The following is a 26,280-nucleotide window of genomic DNA, read 5'->3' on the forward strand; positions in this document are numbered from 1 at the left end:
ATATATGCCTATACATAATACTTAATTATTCACAGAAGTGTCTAAATTGCATTAGAAAATGTCAGTAAAGCCAATGTCACATCAGACTTGCTGACTTCAATTGCTTATCTTGTTACTGATACACGCTCTTAAAAATAACGGTTCTAAAATTGCACTTTACTGGGTTGTGTGGTTTCTTATAGAACCATTGCTTCACAAAGAACCATTTCATTCTGTTGAAAGGTTCTTTGCATATGAAATTGGCTCTTTATGCTTTAAAATTTTTCTTAATAAATAGGTTTGGTATTTTTTAGTTTAAAGTTATTTCTTCACAAACATACCGTATATATATATATATATATATATATATATATATATATATATATACACATTTGCCGTACAAAACTGTGAAAAAGATATCTTGCCTGCGCTGATGCGATTACAAACACAATAGTTTATACATGTCATTTTTGAACAAAAAAACACCAATATTATGAGATTCCTCCAGCCATGTCAATACAGAAGTAAGTTTTTCGTGGTTTGGTTTGGACTTACTTCTGTATTGACACGAGAACTTGCTCAAGCAAATGTAAAACATATCCTTAACACGAGAAAAGTAGTACCAGGCATATGTGATAAAACAAGTACTTCAAGATCCCTTTTGTCACAAACTTACATTAAAAACATGGAAGGCAGAGATCAATACTCGACAGCTGTCATGGCTAGAAAAATGAACATATTTGGAACGTTCTTAAGCTTTTTCTCCAAGCCCCATACCTCTATAGAGTGGGCAAGATATACAGTATATTTTTTAATTTATAGAAAGCACTTAACTTTAGAACAAACTTTCTGCATGGTAATTGTATATTTACCATGTTTGTGAAAAAGTCATTTCAACTAGAAAATGCGATTCTGATACTTTAATATGTGGAACAAAGGAAATCTTTGTCTAACAATAATAGAAATGATACATTTAATTTATATAGTGCCTTTCCCATGCTCAAGTGTAGTAGAAGAAATAGAAGGATACAACAGATCTAGAACACCTTAACATATCCTGTGTTATTGTATGCAGCAACAATCTATTTAAAATGAGGAACCACTGGCATTTCACAAATCTTATATTTTTTCTTCATGTTAGATCCTGTTACGCATCTAAATCTAAACATTTTTTTTGTAACGCTCTTGTTGATGGTTCTTTAGGGAAACAAAAAGGGTTCCTCTGTGGCATCACTCTGAAATACCACTCTGGCACCTTTATTTTTAAGAGTGCATGTCCATTGAAAGAACTGAAAAATGCTGGCGATGTCAATTTAACGACTCCATCCCAACCTTCCAGCACAGTCGTGCTCATCACTTTTTCTGACATCCAGTAGTTAGTGCTGTACGAAAGGCTAATAGGTATGGCTCTGACTTTTTTTTCCTATTCTGTCATGGTACGTAAAAGGCGAGATATCAGACAGACAAGCTTCTCTTCTGCTTGCGAGATCTGAAACACCTACTATGCCTTATTCCAGGTAGCTGCATTATATGTATTTGCTACTACATGAGCATCCATGGGTCATCGGCACTCATGCATACTGACTAAAAGTCAAAATCAAACCTGATATGGTTTTTTTTTTTGAGTTATGAGACTTTCAGCTATTTAAAAGTCTGAATTTATAGGCTTCATTTTCATGTATGGTTTTTGTTTAACATCTTTTTTTGAGAAGAATGTCATTTTAATTGGTTATACTTAACACTAGAATTACCAGAGCCTACGAAAAAACTCGTAATTCCTTCCCACCTTAAATTGCTTCTTAAATCCCTTCACACCTCTCCACCAGCGCCCTTTGTCTTCTAAATGTGCTGATAAAGAGAAGCTTGGAGCAGCCGGCTATTCCATCCCCCTACCAATTTAGAACGTGCACGAACTTCTCTCAGCTCATGCCTTGATTGAGTATCTGGAAGTGAAGTGGAGTTTTAGAGTGGAAATAATAGATCGTTGTTTGGAACACACGCATTTCATGTCTGTTCTGTTTCTACAGTAATCTGTGTCAACACATTGTTAAAACAGAAACATTTTTTATATTCTAGTAGTAGATGACAAAATGTAGGCATAAACTATATAATGTATGAAGCCTGAAGTCCAAATAGCAAAGAAATATTTTCACAAGAATAACACAATTGCGCTTTTATTCAAAAATGCAATAATCAGACACTCCCCATCTGCCCGTGTCGTTCAAACACAGGAACATATATTGGTGTAAAAGTATAACAAAAGTGCACTTTTATTCAAGTGCACTTTTTCCATCGCCTTTTCCTGTAAGAAGCAGTGTACACACTTCTCTCTATGCTGTGGTTTCTATTACAAACCTGAAAGAAAGAGACAATATATGTGAAAATATAATTGCACTAATGCAATATTATTTGAAAACGAACAGCGTCAGATCGGGTGTGAATTTATGCAGAAACTGGAAATTCTCAGATGTGGGGCCTTCCCCCAGGGAAGAAAGTACAGTGTCAGGTGCTCATTCAGTGTAATAGGAACCATAGCACAAAGAGTTGTGTGCACGGCAACAAGTACACGTGTCGTAAATGTAGGAAGGACGGTCCTTGGGTGTGTGGGAACTGTTAATATTTGAATGTGACGATTTTATATAGCACGAAATGAAAATCAGCACTTGTTAGCATTGCACCATGCAAGCTGTCGTATCAATCGCCTACTGTAACTTGCTTTCTTTTTTCTTCGGTTATACAGGTAGTCTTGAATAAAAGTGCACTTGTTTTGTTTGCGAAATGAAGTGTCTGTGTGCACTTTTCTTGGCATTACACGTGTATTTAGCATGCTCAAACACAGGAACATAAGTTGGTGTAAAAGTATAACAAAACAACGGGTAGATGGGGAGTGTCTGATGATTGCATATAGCGCCGAACTTACTGCTCTTTACTATTCTCTCCTCTGCATGCCCTGGAGTACAAAAGAAACAGAATACAGACGTGCTATAGCTCTGCGTTGTACCACGATGCATATTAACGCCCCCCCACACAGTTCTGACACACAAACGCTGGCGAAGCTGCCTTCTTCGTATCTCACCGTCACTTGCTTTTCTTTTTATTCAGTTTTATTGAGTGTTCCTGCCAGTCCCCACATGTCGCTGTATGCTGAATATTTTCACATATATTGTCTTTCTTTCAGGTGTGTAATAGAAACCACAGCATAGAGAGAAGTGTGTACATTGCTTCTTACAGGAAAAGGCGATGAAAAAAGTGCACTTGAATAAAAGTGCACTTTTGTTATACTTTTACACCAATATATGTTCCTGTGTTTGAACGACACGGGCAGATGGGGAGTGTCTGATTATTGCATTTTTGAATAAAAGCGCAATTGTGTTATTCTTGTGAAAATATTTCTTTGCTATTTGGACTTCAGGCTTCATACATTATATAGTTTATGCCTACATTTTGTCATCTACTATAGAATATAAAAAACTTTTCTGTTTTAACAATGTGTTGAAACAGATTACTGTAGAAACGGAACAGACATGAAATGCGTGTTTTCCAAATAACGATCTATTATTTCCACTTTAAAACTCCACTTCACTCTCAGATACTCAATCAAGGCATGAGCTGAGAGAAGTTCGTGCACGTTCTAAATTGGTGGGGGGATGGAATAGCCGGCTGCTCCTAGCTTCTCTTTATCAGCACATTTAGAAGACAAAGGACGCTGGCAGAGAGGCGTGAAGGGATTTAAGAAGCGATTTAAGGTGGGACGGAATTACGAGTTTTTTCGTAGACTCTGGTAATGCTAGTGTTAAGGGGGTCATTTTAGAATTTCAACTTGTAGTTTATGGGTCTGTAGGAAGCATTAACTGGGGCCACAAAGATTTGTTTATAAGTTCTGTGCCTCCTATAGTGTTTTGAAAACCTACAGTGCTAACCAATGTGCCTCCATGTTAATACAATGCGATGAAATTCCCTACTTTCCTTAAAATTATAAATGGCATTATAAATAAATGCATAAGAGATGAATCCTTCCTTCTTTCCGTTCAGGCTTATAGGAAGCAAGACCCTATTTTTCATCAGAATAAAATATATGTCAGTCCTGGAAATGAGGATAACTCATTGTAGGACACACCTTTACACACTTTTATTGTATCTTTATTTTCTTTTACTGAGATTGGACAGGAAACTAAACTACATTAAGGGAAAAACCCACACAGACGCAGGGAGAAAATTCAAACAGAGTGCAACTGGTCTAGTTTTTGAACGTAGGAAAAGTGCTAACCACTGCACCATTCCTTTCATAGTTCAGTTACAAAAAACTAATTAGTTTACAGTTAAGGGATATGAATCTTAATGAGTGAGTGAACAACAATTAAGGTGAAAAAGAAGTTTCATTAGCAGTATTAATTGACTTCTAATTAAATGACTTACTGTATCAAAAACCTGCAGGTACTGAGGCCCTTAAGGAGTTGAATTTTACACCCCAGCTGTTGAATACCCACAAAACTGCGTAGCTAATCATTTATCAAGCATTCGTATTTTCTCAAAGCTTTATTTTAGATTCTAGAGTCTTAATTGGTTCTTTAAACTCATAAACTCACTCATTCAGTCTTTAATTGCTTTGTTTTTTCTTATTTCATTGCAAATTAAAAATCTGATGTACTCCACAAGAGAAACAGATAACTTGATCCCATCTGCAATTGTGTGCTTTCCTGATCAATTACAAGTTTTAATAACATCTTATGAAGAAAAGGCAGAAAAAGTTCAGCTGGGAAGTACAGATCAGTGCCCATAAGTATTGATTAAGGGACTCAGAGTAGGAAAACAGTCCTCACTGTTTGGAAGTTTTCAGAGTGATACAAATTTGGTCTCACTCTTAGAAGTAGGAGTAAAAGCATTTGTGTCCATTTTTCTAATTTTGAAAACTACTCCTAACTTCACCAGGATTTAGGAGAGCTAGAGAATGCACTAGGAACTACCAGAAGATGGCATACAGGCAGAGATCGGCATGCACATCCTGCAAAAGGCTGAATGGTTTGGAAACACTGGACAACAATGTATTCATAAAAAGATATCTATCTGACTAAAATAGAATAATATTCATAACAAATCTTTTTTGTTATGTAATTGATCCATCTACACACAAGAAGCCATGCATTATCAGATTGAATTAAATTGCGGGTAGTGCTTTTGCAAAGTCTTGCGTATGTCCAACCAAACATGTCCCGAATTTTACACCAAAGTTTGAACACTCTTACAACATGTGAGGTAATACTGTACGCGGTGTGACACACGTGCATTTGGAAGACAGTTTAAAGGCCCAAATAGATGCAGTTACCCACTGAACCAGGGGTTGGCACTGCCCTCTAACTCTCTCCCGGCAGAACAACTGAAGAATCCACACAGTAATATCACTTCCGGTTCCAACCCTCAAGATCCCACGTCTTCATGATGTCACTTCCAGTTCAAACCCTTAAGATCCTATGTCTTCATGACGCCACTTCCGGTTCCAGAATGCCTTTCACCCATGACATCACTTCCTACCAATCTACTATATATACCTCCTTTATTTCCTTTTTGTCAGTTCCGATTTTAACTCTGTTTGTGAAGACGTCACTTCCTTTTGCTTGTGCTACGGCATACGGGGCATTGACCCAAACCTTTGATGGTGTTTGTGTCCTTATTTTACAACAGATAATACATTTCCTCACGACTGAACATGGGTTAAAAAAAAGCAAGCTATATTAATGCATATCAGCACGCACATAAAGGTCCTTGCTCCAAGTGTGGATATGCATGCATATGTTAATCACAAGTGATATCACAATATCAGTGCACAAATGGTTATGGAGGAAAACTGAACTGGAGTAGTCAATATTACCATGAAGATAAGCAGAGCTGAATGGGTGACTGACAGTGAAATGTTACACAGGTATGCTGAGCTTTTAATTCCACAAAACCCTGGAGATGTTTACATTTTCCAATCCTGGGTAGATTTAAGAAGGCAGACGGAGACTCCTGTGGGTACTGGATAAATAGGACCTCACAGAAGATAATTAGGGTCACAGACAGGCACAGTGGAATAACAGAACACAGGAAGAGTGAATGCAACTTTCAGCCAATGCTAGTTTCAGTAACTGTTACTTTACAAGGAGCTTCCCAAGACCATATGCAGGAAGGTGATTCTTCTGGAAGTGGTACTCTGAATCATTCCAGTGTCTGTGTCTCAATCTCTCCATCTCTTTCCATCTCAATGCTAAAGATAGATCACATAATCTGTATTTTACTGGCTGGTACACTTGCCACAACAGAATATTGTGTATTGTTTGCATTGCCATTGTTGAGTCCCACAATAATTCCAAGTCCAAATTTTTAATAAAAAAGATTTTTATTAGAAAATAATAAAGATACATGGGAGAGTGTAAGTTAGAATAACAAAACAAGGTTTTAACAAATGAATTGTCTGAGTATTATTGCGAGCAGCAAAAGACCTTGATGGCAAAGAAACCAAGATATAGTCTGGGACAAAGACCAAAGTTATAACCAAACTAGAAAATGTCAAAAAATGGATTGAGAAATCACCTGCCAAGGGGTAAAGGAAAAATTAAATATAAATGACAAAAGGAAAAGTAGGGAAACCAAAAATCATTCTAACAGTAGGGTCTACTTGGACGTAAGCTGAACCGAATGTTGCTTTATTTACAGAGGGTTAATGAATATTGAAACTGTCATATATTTATTGCATACAATTGCAATGATGTTAATGGAATGATCAAGGTCACATGACGTGTCCAATAGTGCTGCTTAAATAGTCAAAACAAGATGTTAACCAAAATCAACTTTACCGAACAAGATCAAAGCAAAAAATAAATGATTGAAATGTGACCTGCTTGCCCAAAACCACCAAAATATAAAAAGCATGCACGTTAAAAAAGTAATATTTCTACATAAGTCTACTGTAGACTGTTTGAAACTTGTTGGTTTTGGTAGGTTCACTGTCCACTTTCTAAACTGTGCATATATCCCCCCAACTTCAGGTAACTTCCATCAGCTATTCTTTTGTATCTTTTTCCCTTCTATCTTCTTCAAATCCATACCTTACCAATTTTCTGACAAAACCAACAAATGTTCCATCCATCCATTATCCAACCCAGTATATCCTAACTACAGGACCACAGGGGTCTGCTGGAGCCAATCCCAGCCAACACAGGGTGCAAGGCAGGAACAAATCCCCAGGCAGGGCGCCAGTCTACTGCAAGGAACATACATACTCCCACAAAGTAAGCACACGTTAGGGAGAATATTGAATTACCAATGCACCTAACCTGCATGTCTTTGGACTGTGGGAGGAAACCAGAGCACCCGGAGGAAACCCACACAGAAACGGGGAGAACATGCAAACTCCATGCAGGGAGGACCCGGGAAGCGAACCAGGGTCTCCTGACTGCAAGGCAGCAGCACTACCACTGTGCCACCATGCCGCCCCCCAACAAATGTTCATATTGATAAATTATACAAACAGCAATCATGCTGAGAGGATGGGATCCAGAAATTACTGCGTTTTGACCAGTGAATTGTCAAACAAAGCAAATGCTTAAAGTTGTGGCTGTGCGCATTTGTGGTGGATATAAGCGCAAGAAAAATCGCCCAAAGGAAAGTGTCAACTTTAATTTAACAATAGAATTACCAAAGCCTACGAAAAAACTTGTAAATCCGGCCCACCTTAAATCCCTTTGCACCTCTCCTTCAGTGTCTTTTGTCTTGTAAATGTGCCGGATTTACAAGTTTTTTCATAGGCTTTGGTAATTCTAGTGTTAAGAAATGCTGAATTCATCTCCCTCTCACGAGTCTGAATCTTAAGTGTCTGCTGTAAATGTGGTTTATGCCTACTCCACTGGCAATTCATCTTTTAAAACAAAGTACCTGCTACAGCCCACCTTCTCAACATTGTTGGGTAAAAATGACAGTTGCGCAAAACAACATATCGTATTGTTGCACTTTTTAGAAGTATTCGAATGAATCCAGAGCAATAAAGACATTTTTAAAAACAGAATAATGAAATGAAAGAACATCATATGGAAACAGAGGAATGTGCCAAAACCATGCAGACAGCAAACAGGTCAAGATTCAAATTCAGCTTTCTAGTGGCAGCATCATGAGGCAGCATCCTTGAACAATTTACCAATGTGCCGCTCTATATGAAAACAAATAACACAGACAAATATTTTTTTTTTCAATTTCACACATTTAAATAATCTCCTATATTCACTTTTTGGGATGGCATTGTAGTAAGGAGACCAGTTTGTGTTCCAGGTCTTCTCCAAATGGAATTTGCATGTACTCCTCCGGGTACACTGGTTTCCTGCTACTGTCCAAAGACATGCAGGATCAGTGATGTGGGGATGTTAAATTGGCCCTAGTGTTTGTATGGTGTGTGTGTGTGTGTGTGCTTATTCTGCTGTAGGCTTGTACCCTGTTCAGGGTTTGTTTCTGCCTTGTGCCCTGTGCTATCTGGGATAGGCTCCAGCACCCAATGGAAAACCTGGATTAAGCAGGTTAGAAAATTAGTTATCCTGGATTTATTTTGTATGAACTTGTTATATGTGGAGTTGTTATTCACTTTTTAGTCAGTAGTATTTTATTTATGTGAATAAAAACAAGGTAATGCATTGACATAATTTACAATCTTTTGCTATTTCCTTAAAATGAGCACAAAATGTCTTCTGATTTAAAGCCCCCCGTCTTAAGTATTTCTTTTGGTTGCAATTGCCCACTTTGTTTTGCTATTATATTGCCTTAACTGTTATTTGCTGGTAAAAGTTATGTAATGTATCATAAGGCCCCTACACCCCTCTCACAAATACCCACCTACAACATATTTATTTCAGACTCAAAAGCAATTAATTCAACAGAAGGATTGTAATTAAAAGACCACAACTCCAACTCAGAAACAGCAATAAAAAGCTGTGTAAGATGTTTTTTGTAATCTGTGTAATAAACTGCCTCTCTTACAATAATTAATATTGTTCAAAACATTAAAAAAGTAGAGCACTTGAAAATTAATTTTAGTAAATCATACAATCTTTACTGCTTACTATGTTAATTTTGTATTAATTATACACACCATTTTATACTACAGCTACTGTATAAATTCTGAAACCTTTTGTGATCATAACACATTCAATATGGAATAAACATTAATTGAATCATTAGTTTTCACGGATGGTTGTTCTACTGGAAACTTGCTTACAAAGGAAGATTATTTATGGGGAAATCACTAATTTTATTTCCATTGATGGAACTGGTGAGGGAGGCAGTAGCAGTACACAGAACAGAACAGATGTAGACATCCTGTCCTCATTAATTTTTTTCAGCCAATTTTGAGGAATTCCCAAATGAGAAATATAATTCCACCATCAAATCTTGGGTCTTCCACTGGGTCCTGCCTCAATTGTACACCCAATACTTAAATAACCTCTCAATCTGTAGAGAAATAAGTTCAATTTGAAGGTCCTCCCATATTGCTGACCTCTTAAACCAAGCATAAAAAGTGAGCCTAGCAATCCCGACATAATGAATTCTGGCCCTTCTTTGCATTCTGTAAAGACAAATTGGCAAGGCAGAGCATCTTTTCCATTTTTATTAGGATTATAGGAAAATGCTAAAGCTAAAAATACCTAGTGATCCCAATAAACCAGTCTTGAATTTAAATGTTTAAGTGTCTTTAACTATTCAAGATTTTTATGATCTATAAAAGTTACCAAGGTAAGCTCTTAGCTCCTTAACCATTGTCTCCATTCATTTAATGATACCTTATTAGCCAATATTTTCAAATTGCAGAAATTATATAAATTAAATTAGCTGAACAAATTTAATTAGATAAATTAAATTTCAGAGATAAAAGTCACAGATTACCACTATACAGAACCTTTGTATCTATTGTGGTTGTCCAAGGGAATGATGGCTGATACACAGATACATTTTTGGGTTACCAACCCAGGTTGTCAGCATTTATTTAAAAGTTTTTAAACAAAACCAACACACAGTAATACTCAGAAGAAACAAAATGCTGCCACCATAACAACCTGGCTTAGTTGTTTTAAGAGGGCTTTTTCAATTGTGATTGGCATGAGGAGATCCTTTGCTCAGGTTACTTAGATAAGAAGTGATTACTCCTTCCAGACAGTCATGGTTTTATGGCCCAGGGACTGGAAGGGACAGAGTCAGTTGCCCTCACTTGGCAACTTCTCTTCAATGTGGAGGAATAGGGATACAGGACAGTTAGCAGCAGTGCGCCCTTTCAGCTCGGGATGGTATCACACTTCTGAGAGGCACCTGGATGGTTACCCTCTGACGTACTATATATTCTAAAGTTTTTTCAAAAGTAAGGAAATAACAAAGATGTTTTTGACTAAAGGATCTTGGTTACAAACTACAAATAATTCCCCAGTGATTCAAATATTAAACATAACTATTAGTATGTACTATACCAGCGGTTCTAAAACTTTGTTATTTTGCACACCCCCTTTTCTACCTGTAATGATTCTGCGCCCCCTACATAATATAAGATAGATGAGATTTACCCATAATACAACTAACAGAGGTATGATACTCGTGCGCTGTTGTGGTATCCTTTCATTTTTACTTCCATAAGATTTGCATGTGTTCGGCTAACTTCGATGAAATATTTGCAATTTATTTTTTTTAAGGTGCTTTAATAACTGTTAAAATGCCTTGTGTGGTTTTTCAGTCATAGTTCTAATCCCAAAAACAAAGAATAAATTATTTATTCTTATTTAACAACTTTTTTATGTAAAGAAACGATTAAATATGTTTTAATTTTTAAAAATCTTGTAAATGAGGACACCGATGAAGTCAATCTACGCGAGACAAACGTATTTTTGAACCGACAAATATTATACAGCTGTTAGTTGTATCATGAAAATAACCCAATATGCAGTAAATTATTTAACTCAATTTTCCAATATTGGCTATGCTGCCAATGTGGTGCAGTCGCGCCGCATTATCACCTGATCTACTTTTAACCGAATATTCGCGACAGATACCGATGAATGTCAAACTTTCTGGATTGAAAATACTATATGCTTGCTAATTTAAATTTGAAATAAAAATGTAAAAAATTAATTTTGATGTCATGTTCATTTATTCCACGCCCCCCCTCGTACAGCTTCAGCACGGGGGCATGCCCCACAGTTTGAGAACCGCTGTACTACACAATGTGCAATTAGTGATTCTTTATATGGAATAACAAAAATTACAGTAGCATCAGAAATAACACACTCCCACAAAACATTGAATACAATTATCAACAATGGTATTTGAGTTTAGAAATCTTTTACTTATTTTTCTTTCTTTTTATCATTTCAAAACCTATTGATTTCTTATGAGATGGCTGGAATCCCTTGTCAATTTTCCACAGTTACTTCAGGTTTTTATTATTCTGATTCAGCAGACGTGATTCAAAGGAACCTCCTTAGTGTTATATTTACACCTAGGAAGACAATCAAAAAACCACTGATTTCTTTCAATAAAAAAAGGTTATGTACAAAGGAAACGTAAATACCAAAATAACAACATGAATACAGTAGGAAATGTAGGCAGATTCACTATATGTTCTTCATGTGACATATAGTCACCAACACAGAGCCCAACGTTGCAATCCGGATGGTAGGAGTGTGGTTCTTTGCACTTTCTTGCCCGATTCATTACGTTTTGGGCAATAAACAACATACATTTGTAGAGAATTCTGTTTATTCTGTAGGGAGCAGCTTAAGGACCTGATGTGCAACGCGACAAGCCGTGCCAGGGGACAATGGCGGGGTACTAACCTCTCTCTTTTTATTTTCTGAGAAAAGACAAAGTATCTCTGCCGTAATCGCACCCGGACAACTGCAAGAAGCACAACACTTCCGGGTCCCTTTCTTTCCTCTCGTCCCCCTGTGATGATGTCAGCTACTCATCCACCACCACACTTTCCCAGCATCCCACTATTTTGATTTCCGGTCGTCCTCCATAAATTGTCTGTCCACCCACCCTTTTATGTCTGATGATTTGTAATAATATTTTGACCTTATTTGCAGTACATTGGGCCTAAAAAACCCAAATCTTTCTACATTTTTGTCTCTCTTTTCTACAATGGATTGTAGCCGATAAAATTGCTGCCAATTTGGCACTCGGGATTCACATATATATGATGACCCACCATTCCAGACAAGGCTGATAGCTGTTAGTTTTTCAAAATTGATTCCACCACCGTCAACATGACATTTTCATGGCCTATAACTTAATCAGCATTCTTTTTGTATAGGATAAAAACATTCTATAGGCACTGTTCGAGCAGTTGCTGTAAGATTTTCTTGTAATATTTCTTCTGTTGCTTGCGTTTGAGAGGGCAGAATGTCAGGGCCTAATCTGCACAATCTACGCTACCCATTGTATTTGTAGGCTACCACAGTGCAAGGTTTAGTGAATTCCACATCCCCCCTGTCATAAAGAGTGAACGTTGCGGCATAATTAACAGTACTAAGAAGGCAGATGTCTGTTGTGTCCTTCCACTTGAAAACAATCATTTTTGCCTTTCTGTCATGCAGGTACTGTACCACATTGCAGCTTCAAACAACCAAAGATGACCCCCAAAACAGGAATGGTTTAACACTGACATTTTTCCCTCTTCATCTTTTTTTGACTGTTTTTTAACTAGTTTTGCATTTGGCTATAGTCAGTGTCACCACTGGTAGTATGAGGTGATACCTGGACCCTACAGAGGTTTCACAAGTAGTCCAGGATGGCACATCAATACGTGACATTGCCAGAAGGTTTGCTGTGTCTCCCTGCACAGTCTCAAGGGCATGGAGGCGATTCCAGGAGATAGGCAATTACTCTAGGAGAGCTGGACAGGGCCGTAGAAGGTCCTTGAACCATCAGCAGGACAGGTATCTGCTCCGTTGGGCAAGGAGGAACAGGATGAATACTGCCAGAGCCCTACAGAGACCGTTAGCAGGCCACTGGTGTGAATGTCTCTGACCAAACAATCAGAAACAGATTTCATGAGGGTGGCCTGAGGGTCCGATATCCTCTAGTGGGCCCTGTGCTTACTGCCCGGCACTGTGGAGTTTGATTGGCATTTGCCATAGAATACCAGAATTGGCAACTCCACCACTGAAGCCCTATGCTTTTCACAGATGACAGCAGATTCACACTGAACACGTGTGACAGATGTGAAAGGTTTCTGGAGAAGCCAAGGAGAATGTTAGTTAGATAGATAGATAGATAGATAGATAGATAGATAGATAGATAGATAGATAGATAGATAGATAGATAGATAGATAGATAGATAGATAGATAGATACTTAATTAATCTCAAGGGGAAATTCACATACTCCAATAGCAGCATACTGATAAAAAAAAAAAATTATTAAAGAGTGTTAAAAAATGCAGGTATAACAGACAATAACTTTGCATAATGTTAATGTTTACCCCCTGGAATTGAAGAATCACATAATATGGTGGAGGAACGATCTCCTCAGTCTGTCAGTGGAGCAGGACCTGTCACTGAAGCTGCTCCTCTGTCTGGAGATGACACTGTTCAGTGGATGCAGTGAATTCTCCGTGAATGACAGGAGCCTGCTCAGCGCCCGTTGCTCTGCCACGGTTGTCAAACTGTCCAGCTCCATGCCTACAATAGAGCCTGACTTCCTCACCAGTTTGTCCAGGCGTGAGGCGTCCCTCATCTTTATGCTGCCACACCAGCACATCACTGCATAGAAGAGGGTGCTCGCCACAACCATCTGATAGAACATCTGCAGCATCTTATTGCAGATGTTGAAGGACGCCAGCCTTCTAAGGAAATATAGTTGGCTCTGTCCTCTCTTGCACAGAGCATCAGTATTGGCAGTCCAGTCCAATTTATGATCCAGCTGCACTCCCAGGTATTTATAGGTCTGTACCCTCTGCACACAGTCACCTCTGATGATCACGGGGTCCGTGAAAGGCCTGGGCCTCCTAAAATCCACCACCAGCTCCTACGTTTTGCTGGTGTTCAGTTGTAGGTGGTTTGAGTCGCACCATTTAACAAAGTCCTTGATTAGGTTCCTTTACTCCTCCTTCTGCCCACTCCTAATGCAGCCGACAATAGCAGTGTCATCAGCGAACTTTTGCACGTGGCAGGACTCTGAGTTGTTTTGGAAGTATGATGTATATAGCTGCCTGTATGTTATGTATGTTATGCTGCCTGTAACATCGTTCAGCATGACCGGTTTGGTGATGGGTCAGTGATGGTCTGGGGAGGCATATCCATGGAGGGACGCAGAGTCCTTTATAGGCTAGGCAATGGCACCTTGACTGCCGTTAGGTATCAGGATGAAATCCTTGGACCCATTGTCAGACCCTATGCTGGAGCAATGGTCTCTAGGTTGCTCCTTGTGCACGGCGATGCCTGGCCTCATGTGGTGAAAGTATGCAGGCAGTTCCTGGAGGATAAAGGAATTGATCCCATTGCCTGGCCCCCACACTGGCCTGACCTAAATCCAACAGAACATCTCTGGTACATTATGTTTCAGTCCATCCAACACCACCAGATTGCACCTCAGACTATCCAGGAGCTCAGTGATGTCCTGGTACAGATCTGGGAGGAGATCCCCAGGACACCATCTGTTGTTGTCAGACATGCATACAAGCACATGGGGTGCTACTGATTACGATTTTAAGATTTTGAGCTGCCGTAATGAAACTTTGCCAAAATGGACTAGCCTGCCGCATCATTTTTTCACTTTGATTTTTAAGGTGTCTTTGAATTCAGCCCTCTGTAGGTTGATAATTTTCATTTCCATCTAACGGTGTGGCATCCTTTCATTCCTAAAACATTACCTAATCCATATCTGTATAGATATCCAGCATGATTTTTATTCCCATTGAGATCTGATGTGTTTTGGAAGTGTTTGTTTAATTTTTTTGAACTATAAATAGTTACATGTGTACATATGAGAAGCATCTACAGGGCTTTCATGAGGTTAGTCACCCATTCCCACTAAGTGAGCCACTAACAACTTCTTCTCTTTTCCCTGTAGACCGAAAGATGAATTCCAAGATGGACTGTGATGATATCTCCAGTTCTGCTCAAACTTTCCACACCTTTTGCTCTGTGTGCTATTTAAAGAATGATGGCACTGGAAGTATTTACTGTACTTGTGAACTCACTTCCAAAGAGTATAGAGCTTTGTGGAAGAAAATCATTTATTTGTTGACTAGGCTCAAATGTCACAAAGCACCGGAAAGCCTAGGATGCCCTGAACGTGAGATGTCTGTGATTTTTCATTTTTCCTTTTATAAAAAGGTTTGAAAAAAGGGCATCTGTTTGACTAGGTATATAATCGTGGTTGGATTGATATAGGAAGTTTAAAGGCAGTAGTTGAAACACCTCTGAAGGATCAAGCTGCATTTAAATCCACTTTTCTTTTGTTTTGATTACTGTATCCTGACTGTTTCCATGACTTTGCAGCAAGATAGATAGATAGATAGATAGATAGATAGATAGATAGATAGATAGATAGATAGATAGATAGATAGATAGATAGATAGATAGATAGATACTTTATTAATCCCAAGTGGAAATTCACATACTCCAGCAGCAGCATAAAGTACACAGTATGTAACAGATGCAGTATAGTGTGGTATACAAACTTCTGAATTGACCTCAGACTCAGAATGAATGTGAAGTAAGACAAAATGTCAAAAATAAGAGCTTTATTTAATGACAGAGGTGGATAAACACAGGGATAAATCACAGTACTGGGGGAGACAGAAAGGAAACAAAACTCTGCAAAAGTGGAGTGTCTCAACTTACACACTTGGCCATCAAAAGTACAACACAACAGTGCTGTTGACATGTGTGCTTGTCCTTCTGCTCCTCCAGACTCTACACTCACTGGATGTCTGGACTCTTTGAGCTTGTATGGAACTCTACAACTGTGCGCCCACCCGTCACTGCAGTTCTGAGTTCCAGCTGCCATGTCTCAAGTGACCTGTCCTCCAGAATATCCAAAGGAGGCCTGTTATATGTTTTACAGGATCCTTTTCTGACTGCATGTCTGCTCACAGACTACTGTGGCTTCCTTCTAAATATTCTGTTTAAGATATAGTCTACTTCCTCTTTCGACTGCTCCCGTTAGGGGTTGCCACAGCGGATCATCTTTTTCCATATCTTCCTGTCCTCTACATCTTGCTCTGTTACACCCATCACGTGCAGGTCTTTTCACATCACATCCATAAACTTTCTTTTCTTTTCCTCTTGCCTGCAGCTCTATTCTTAGCATCTTTCTCCCAATATACCTAAAATGAAAATGGCCCACCCTAAATCCCTTTGCACCTCTCCATCAGTGTCTTTTTGTTTTGTAAATGTGTCAATCAGCACAAGCAGTTATCAGCCTGCTGTCCTATCCCCTGCCTTGATGGAGCTCAGCTCGTGGAGAAAACGTTGTCCCGGCTCAAGCCAAGGCTCCTTATCTGCATGTGAAATCTGGAGTTGTATATGGTAAATAATACAGTATATCGTTATTTCAAACATATGCATTTCATGTGTGATCCATGTCTACAAAGATCCAAATGTCAAATAAACATGTGCACTTTTATTGAAGAATATAACCAAAGAAAAAAAAACATTTGATTTACATGTGGCTGTCAATGAGTTAAAAACTCAAGCTCAAATGTCAGTCAACAGGGAATTTACACGTGTTCTTGAATAGTGCAGATTTAAGACCTGCTGCTTTATAACCCAAATGTTCCGGGTTCTTGAATAAAAGTGCACGTGTTTATTTCATATTTGGACTAAAGTCTTCACACATTATTAGTATAACATGGATAAAGTTTCTGCTTTAGGTATGTATTCAGCATTTCTTACATTTCTCGTATTTCCTTACATCCTACACTTACCCAGATCTTTGTAGACACGGAACACACATGAAATGCATGTATTCCAAATAACAATATACTGTATTATTTACCCTATACAACTCCAGATCTCACACGCAGATAAGCAGCCTTGGCTTGAGCTGAGAGAGTTGAGCTCCATCAAGGTGGAGAATGGGATAGCAGGCTGCTTGCTGCTTGTGCTGATTTGTGCATTTATAACACAAAAGACACTGATGGAGAGTTGCAAAGGGATTTAAGATGGGCCGGGATTATGAGATTTTTTGTAGGCTTCAGGAATTCTAGTGTTAAAAGTTAACTAATGTCTTAAAACAAATAAATACTAAGTAGCACACTACATCTACAACCACCATGTTTTCCCGCTTAACAGATTTTCAATGTAATCTGTTTCAAAGCTAGATTTACTACTCCCTTACTAAATGTTTGTTCTTACAGCACATATTCGATTAAGCATAAAATGAATATGCCACAATAACCTAGACTGGATTTCCGTTCATCCCATGCATTGTAAATGTATAAGGAGTAACTCAATCAGTAAATAAGAAAATCAATAGATCAGATGAGTTCATGTGAGCCTTGCAACAAGAAGAGTTACAATGGCTCAAGTCGAAGAAGCAAGAATGTTTAATGGTGGCTGGGAGAAGTGAAGTCAGTTTTTGTTTGCATCTTTATATTTAAAATAAATAAGCACCACTGACATTAGTGTCTTCCTTCTTAGGTCAAAGCATGACTCTAATTGTGGAGATTTTTAAGTGTCACTTATTCAAAATATGTGTTCCCTGATGGAAAAAGGGCTTGCTAACATATTTGCATTGCTAAAGTGTGCTGGTGGGGAGCGCTCACGCATTCATCGACCTATCAGTTTTGGAATCTGCAGAGAAAAATACATTTGGGGGTTTAAGATGTGGTGTGAATAAAAATTGACCAGCTGTGATCCGTAGGGCGGCTGAGAAGTGTGAAAAAAAGGGTGAGTAGAGTCACCCATAGACATTTTTTTCACATGGGTGACTGATTACATAAGAGTCATAGAGCCGAGGTGTTGGCTTTTACAAGTCAAAAAGCTTTATAACAGCTCCTTGACAACTTGAAATGTGAATCTTTTCAAGTAGCTGCTCCTAAGCTCTACAGAGCGTGCTTAATGATTGATTCCTGTTAAGAACTGAGCTGGAAGTTAAAGGGAGGCATCAAAGGTTATCCCCTTAAAAAGTCTGCTGCTCTTGTTGATCCAAGGGGTCAAATGCCTGTGGATATTAATAGTGTGAATGCTGCAGGCCTGTGAGCAGTGCTGACCTGTCACTTTGCCCTTATCACAAGCAGCAGTAATCAGAAGCGCCTGTGTAATCCAAGCTCTGGTATTAGATCCAGGACTACCAGCAACATGAGGCGTCAGCAGCTTTGCACTGTAAATGTTATGTAAGGCAAGAAGGAAGGCATCCCTCGCATCCGGAGTGAGAGGCACAGCTCACAACCTGATCTTATCATTGGTGACAGTTAAATTCAAAAGTGCAGATCCCACTTAGCAGGCAGACGATTAAAAAAAAAAAAAAACGACAAGAATAAAGCTACAGGGTGGAACATGAAGACAGGAGGGAGACCACAAATGACAAAATCTGTTAACAGGATGTATATGTTCTGCCAAGCTGGCCTTAGTGGATCATTTTTAGAAAGTGTTAACTATGGATCTGTAAATAATAAGAGAGTGCAAGCCACTTGCACACTTATCAGAGCAGTGTGACTGACTGCTTGAACAATGTATATTTTATGAAAGTAGAAAAAAAAATCTCTGTGCAGCCATAATCAGACTGTTAGATTATGTGTAATTTCAATAGACTTGAGTCAGGGCCCAAAATCTCCACACATAACATATATACAGACCACTCTTATCTATGAGTTCACTTACTGGTGCTCTTTCAAAGCATTTAATATGCTTTAATGTATTTTTTTCCCCTACAAGGTTATTTTTTGGGAGTTTTTTTCTTGTCTTCTTAGGGAGTCAAGGCTGGGGGGCTATCGAAAAGCAGGTCCTGTTAAAGCCCACTACAGGACTTCTTGTTTGATTTTGGGCTATACAAGAAATAAATCTTTGGTGTTTTGGTATTCCATTTCTGTTACTTTATACATGCAGACATAACACAATCTCCTTCTTGTTATGCCATCATTACTTTGGAGGGTCTTAACACATTACTGGCATTAATGTTTACTTTCCTTGTCCTTGGTTTTGCGTTTAATCCTTTATATTTACCATTAGATTTCCTCTACATTTTACGTAACTTGCTGAAAATTTGGCTTAATTGCTTAAATTAGAACACATTTATTTATTCAACTATATGAACGAATAAGTCTTAAAATGAAACAGGATAACATATTGTAACTTTCTCAAACCTGCTTCACCCAATTCAGAGTCACCCAGAGCCAGAGTCACCCAGATTGCAGTTGGCACAAAGCACGAGACAACATTTGATGGGAAGCCAGTGTGGTATAGCGGGTCCACGGCTTCCCATAAAAAGTCTCACCTGCATGTGTGGGTGTGGTCGTTCTTGATTGCCTCATTGGCTACCTGCGGTGTGTGATTAAGGCGCTGCGCCCATGGAGGCACACGTGGATATGTGTATATATATATACGAGTCGACACTAGGATAGGGGATGAATGGAAGGATGTATAGATGGATCGAAGAAAAGGGAAAGGAGGTTAAGGACGGGAAAGAGCAGGACTATCTGGCCATCTGGAAAGTGGAGACACCACAAGTGGGGGCCCCGCGAAGGAGCGTTAGGCTGATGCATTTCGGGGGCTAGTTCGCCCCACTGAAAATTTTGAATGAGTTGGGTGAGCAGAGCAGGTGTCCTCCCGAGGGATCCGAGGAGCGACTACGGTTGCGCGAAAGATGAAGGGAGGATAGCTGACCTCGTCGGTCTGGCAGTGACATCTGTAAGGGGGCCAAGATGGAGGTTGGCTTAAGGAGTGCGTGGCTGTTGGGACTCCGCCGGCTGTGAGAGCAATGGGTGAGCCAGGGAGAAAGAGTGATAGAGGTGGGCCAGAGAGTAATGAGAGAGATACATTAACTTCTGTATTTTATTTTAACCTCGAGTTTTAAAGGATTTATTAATTTGATGTTTTTTACTCCCACTGGACACCTGGTTTTATGAAATATTTATTGAAACTTTGTACACTGCACTTTTTGTTTTGATTATTGTTTAATAAAAGCAAATATGCACTTTTTGGAAATATCCCCTGGCTTCATTTGAGAATTGTCCTCACTTGTCAGCTCATCTCAGTGACATTACCAATGGTGAGGGGTACAAGGGCTCCCATAGGGACGTTGGGAGCATGACGCAAACCCGCATCATCACAGCCAGTCCATTGCAGAGCCAACACAAATGCACAGGGACCATTTAAGAGTCTCTGATTTGCTTAGTTTTAAAACCTTTGGGAATGTCAGAGGGAAAAATAGAATACCCACAGAAAAACCCATGGAGACATGTGGAGAATATGCAAACTCCCCCTGAACAACAAATGATTGGAGAATTTGAATCCAGGATGCTAGATATATGAAACAGTAGTGCTAACCACAGCAAATTTAAATTATTTATTTTAATGTATAGATGAATAAATGAGTAGGTAAAGGATGCATTCATCCATGCCAGATTAAAACAAAATTAAGGAGTCTCATAAGCAGAAGAACATTAAAGAGTTTAATGAAATGAATTGAAAATAAGCAGATACAAACTTAAAGTTCAGATTGCAAAATATGACCAAATATCCTCACATTTAAAGCCAAGGAAAAGCTTGAGTTGCTACTGGAAGAGATGTTGACAAGGCCAACAGGGAGTGTTTATCCTGTGGTCAGAATGTGAATCGCAATTCCTCAGTGCAGTGATGGGGACACTGTTTTGTAAAAATGTAAAACTGAAGTCCTGACTCTCTGTGGTCATAAAATATCTCTGGGCATCCTTCGTAAAGAACAGAGCGTATCCCGATGTCCAGGTTACATTTCTCACCATGGCCTAGTAGTGAAAGAATAAAAGTGAAAAAAAAAACCGCTAACTTTTACAAGTACTATAAATTTACACCAGCTGTTACAGACGCAGATCTAATGTATGTTTTTGTTGTATAATATTAACAATAAGAGCAGCTCACTACTGAAAACGGTAAATTTACGAGGCAGTCAGGATTGAACCAGGGGACTCTTGATTACAAGTCAGCAGTTCTTAACGCTGCACCACGGAAGCTATTGTGTCATCCTTGTACCTTTTGTGAAAGTGTTTATTTGATCTTTGGACTTCAGGCTTCACATATTATACAGTTTATGTCTACATTTTGTCATTACTAAAATATGAAAAAAGATTCTGTTTTAACGATATGTTTGCATAGATTGATGTAGAAACGGAACACACATGAAATGCATGTGTTCCAAATAATTATCAATTATTTCCTTATACAACTCTAGGTACCAGACTTACAGATAATCAACTCTAGGTACCAGACTTACAGATAATCAAGTCTTAAGCTGGGATAACTTTGCTCCCATTCTGCGGTGGTGGGGGGATGGAATAGTAGGCTGCTTGCTGCTTGTCTGAATCAGCACATTTCCAAGACAAAAGACACTGATGGAGAATTGCAAAGGGATTTAAGGTGGGCCAGGTTTACAAGTTTTATCATAGGCTTTGCTAATTCTAGTGTTAAGTGGAGATGGACGAATGATCAGGCAAACTAGCTAAGGATGTGAAACAAAAATCATAGTAAGGAAATGGGGCAGAAGATAGACAATCAAACTCAAAAACAGAAAACATAAGTGCAAGAGCCGATCTTGGAAAGTTAAAGCTTTAAGTTAAATTCATATAGTGTCTGCGTAGTCATTGACAATGGTATAGCCTTTTACCCCCTATAAGTTAGTATGAGATAGAACTTTCTTGCTATAACTTAGATACAGAGTGTTAGTTGAGTCAGTTGTTGTTTAGAACAGGTCCCATAGCTGACTTAAGGACCCTTTTACAGCATGAACATGGGATAGGCCTACCGTTTTCTGAGTGTTTAGAAATGGTTCAACTGTATAAGCAAACTTAAAGAAATGAAACAAGAATTTTAAGCTTTAAACAGAACTTTTCTTTTCTTTGCTAAATCAATTTTTCTCTATTTTGTGTAAATTGTTTTACTTTGAATTTTTACTAAAGCAGTTAAAACGAAGATATTATGTCCCTGGAATGATTTCAACGCGTCAAGGTTTGCCAGAATCCCATTTTGCATACTAGAGCTGCTGAACTTTGGTAATTTTGGGAAAATGCAGCTACAACCTTTTGGCAGAAAGGTTTGGGTGCTGCCAAGAACATGTCTGACATTTCATTCTTTCTTTACAGTTCTTACCAAGATGCCTCTGTTTGAGACAATGAAAACATAAACCTTTAGATTTCAATTCTTTCTTTATGTGGCAGTTCTTTGATTTTACTACATTCAGCAAGAGTATTCTGGCCATTGCAGAATACACAAGGCTTTTTAAATGTACAGACATCAGTGACAGTCTTGTTGACTGAGGTTTATCGATTCCCTTTTTTAGCAGCATCGGAAATACTTGTAGTGAAAATATTACCTGATCTCTGAGTGCTCTTCAGACGACACCAACCCTTTTCAGTCTTTTCCTTTATGTCTGCGCTACCTTGTGTAGCCCTTCCATAAACAGGATGCATTAACAATGTTTAAAATACTAAGCTGTATACTTGATATCATTTTCATGATGATAGGAGTTAAAGTATGTTATTAAACATGGGAACACAGTGGCGGAGTGATTGTTCCTGCCTCACATAAGATGAAATAATTTATTGCAGCAGTACTGTCTCTTTCAAACGTACTAACCCCCAATTCCTGTCCTTGCTTTTCTTTCTCCAAATACCCAATCACCATACAATCAGCACTATAATAGACGTTAAGCCATCTGTAAGCTTAGAATGGCGATTGATCAAAACATTTAAGGAACATTGAAATATTTTCGTAGTACATGTTTAATTATTAAATCCTTCCAGTGTCGCACCAGCAAGAATACAGCATGAGGAGGGAACAATCCGTGAACGGAGTGCCAGGTCCTCGCTAGCTCTGTGGTACTGTCCTCATATGTTTAATTATTACCAATATAGATTATTTAAATGAAGTTAAAGTTTTATCTGTATAATATAATAAACATATTTTGCTGCATGTCATCTTAAAAATTATATCGTCATCATATGTAAACACACCAGTGCCTCAGGTTGTGCAATATTATAACTGTATGGCAAGTTTACAACGAGGTAATTGTACTTATAAGTACAAAGCGTTTTGCAAGGAGCACTTGATGGACCAACAGAGTGCGTTTATAGTTCTTGGGATGAGACTGTTTCTGAACCACGAGGAAAGGCTCTGAAGCGTTTGGTGTATGAGAGCAGTTCAGTAGACAGCATGGGGGAGGCAGCGTGTGCTTGATGCTGTATACCAATAATCTCTTTCCAATCAGCTGCTTGAGAGCTGTGATTCCCCACTCAGATACAGAGATATAAATACTCCGGGTGTCGCAGTGAGAGTAATATGGAAAAAGATGATCCGCTGTGGCAACCCCTAACAGGAGCAGCTGAAAGAAGAAGAAGGTATAGTGAGAGTAACAACACTAAAGCAGCTATGGTATTTAGAATAGTTTGACCATTCTGCGGACCATTATATTGTTACAGGTTAATTACAATCAGATGCATTAAACTAATAAACAATATGCGGTTAATTTCAGTGTATTTATAAAGCCGCATCAGGGATGTGGATCTAAAAAAGAAAGGGAAACTACACTGGAACAGTAGCACTGCTTTGACACTGGGTGCTGCCAGTTTGCAAAACCAAACAGAGAACTTGCTTACACCAAGCATTTAGCTACTGTGTAAATGTACGTGGCTTTATGCCAAGTTTAGGTTTTATACATTGCGATTTGAACGTGGAAATGGGCCTATACAACATTTTTGTGAAAACGCACTGTTTATACATGAGGCCCCTGGTGCTTTGATCAGGTGGTGGTGGCAAAGAACCACAGAAAACCAGAAAAAGAACAGGAGAGAAAGTAGGCGTTAGTACAGATTTCGGAGCCACCATGAATGATAATGATAATTACAGTAAATGCATATACAGAATATCAGAGTTAAACGAAAATGAAGCTATGAGAAAGCCATGTTAAAATAAAGGGCTTTTAGAAGCTTTTTAAAGTGCTCCATCATATTAGACTGGCAAATTTCTATTGGTAAACTGTTCCAGATTTTAGGTGCATAACAGCAGAAGGCTGCCTCACCACTTCTTTTAAGTTTAGCTTTTGGAATTATAAGGAGATACTAATTTGAAGATCTAAGGTTATGATTTGCAGTGTAAGGTGAAAGGAATTCTGAAATATACTGTAGGATGAAGCAAGATTATTTAAGGCTTTATAAACCATAAGCAGTATTTTAAAGTCAATTCTAAATGACAGGTAACCAATGTAGTCACATCAGAACTGGAAAGATGTACTTGGATTTTCTTTTTTTAGTTAAGATTCTGGCAGCTGCATTCTGCACTAGTTGCAATCAATTGATACCTTTTTTGAGTAGTCCTGAGAGGAGTGCGTTACAGTAATCTAGCCGACTGAAAACAAAAGCAGGAACTAATTTATAAGCATCTTCTAAAGTTAAATGGAATCTAACTTTTACTATATTTCTTAAGTGAAAAAATGCTGTCCTAGTAATCTGATTAATATGTGATTTAAAATTTAGGTCAATAATTACCCCTAAATTCTTTACCTCTGTCTTGACTTTTAAGATTAATGAATCAAGTTCATTCCTAATACCCTCTTTATATCCATTTTTGCCAATCACTAAAATTTCTGTTTTCTCCTTATTTAGTTGTTTGATTTTGGGACTTGGGCTTACTCTGACTTTGTGAGAGCTAGTGGTATTTTTCAGGCCAAGGGTATTTCATCCTGCAAAAGAAAATAAATCACTGCATGTTGTCAAATGGAAACAGCCTGAATTCATTGCAATAAAGATGAATCAGAATACAGTGAAGTTATTTTCATATATTAACAGTACTAATAGTGCACAACTTTCTAAAGACAGTATTACACTACTAGATTATAGCTCACCACATCATGACTACTTTAAACTGAACAAAGTCTAACGTGCTCAAGCTCAAACCCTTCTAAGCTGCGAAGATTCACTGTCATTTAATCACACACTCTAAAAAGCTTCCACAGCCATTTCAGCACCCCTGGTGTGTTCTTATAGAAGCAATAAGGGATCCAATTCGGCCCTGGAGCTGATCCAGTTCTAGCTCACTGCACCAACCTTAATACCACTGACCCCTTAGGGGGACTTCCATCCATCTCCTTAACCAATTCTAGTGGCGGCATAAACCTTGGCAACCTCATTTTCCCTAGTTCTTCCTTTTCAGTATATTTGTTACACAAGTACACTTCTAATTCTTATTTGGACACCTTAAACCGTCCACTTTTTTGATGTTCAAACATGGATTTTGTACATTTAAATGGGTTACTGAAAAAAGCTGCCCTTGCTCGTTCCTTCTTCTACCTATTTTCTCTCAGATTCTCTGCTTTTCTTAGTGCTGCCAACCTCAGTTTTGTTTCCTATTGTAGGATCTCTATGCCCTGTTACCCAGTACCAGAATTTGCCTTTTTCCACTGCTTTTTTCCTCTTCTTTCTAGCTCTAATGTATGTATTTGTCCTTGGTGATGCGATTGCACTTTTTGTTTTTTCTCCTGCCTTCTATAAGGCTCGTATACACAACAATCTTTTCCAAACTACAATTATAAATGATACATCTCATCGTTTCTAATTTTCTCTCAACGATCCCCTTGCTGTTTCCAAGAATTCTTACTAAGTCTTTGTTAATTGTTAATTGTTTCCCATTCACGTTTTTCAGATGCCTTGGGCCATTTATCCCTAGCTTTCCTTTCATAGCCCTTTTCTTGTCTTAGCTTTTTTCCTACTCCTGCCCTCATGGCCTCGGGTTCACCACTCTCCACTACTCCTCCATCTTCCGTCCAAGGAACAGTGATATCGTATGTACTTGGGTCTGTCGCCAGCCACTGAACTTCATGCAACTGACTTGACTGACTTCTCAAGAAGTACTGAGCTCAGTACTGTGCTCAGCGTCCCTCCACTGCCTTCAAACAACCTTTCTTACCTTGATGGATCCTTAATTTGTAGTCTTCTGCAAGCTTGTCTTAGAAGCCATTTCTCCTAAGACAAGCATGTGGTGAGGCCTTCTGTGAACTGCTGAAATATTCCACAAACTGAAACATTTTTATGCTTATTTAATCATGTATTTCTTAATATTATTTTTTTATAATAAAACCATTTTTTTCCAAAAGATGTTAGGTGTTAGAT

The sequence above is a fragment of the Polypterus senegalus genome, chromosome 4 (genome assembly GCF_016835505.1).
Source record: "Polypterus senegalus isolate Bchr_013 chromosome 4, ASM1683550v1, whole genome shotgun sequence".
Lineage (NCBI taxonomy): Eukaryota > Metazoa > Chordata > Cladistia > Polypteriformes > Polypteridae > Polypterus > Polypterus senegalus.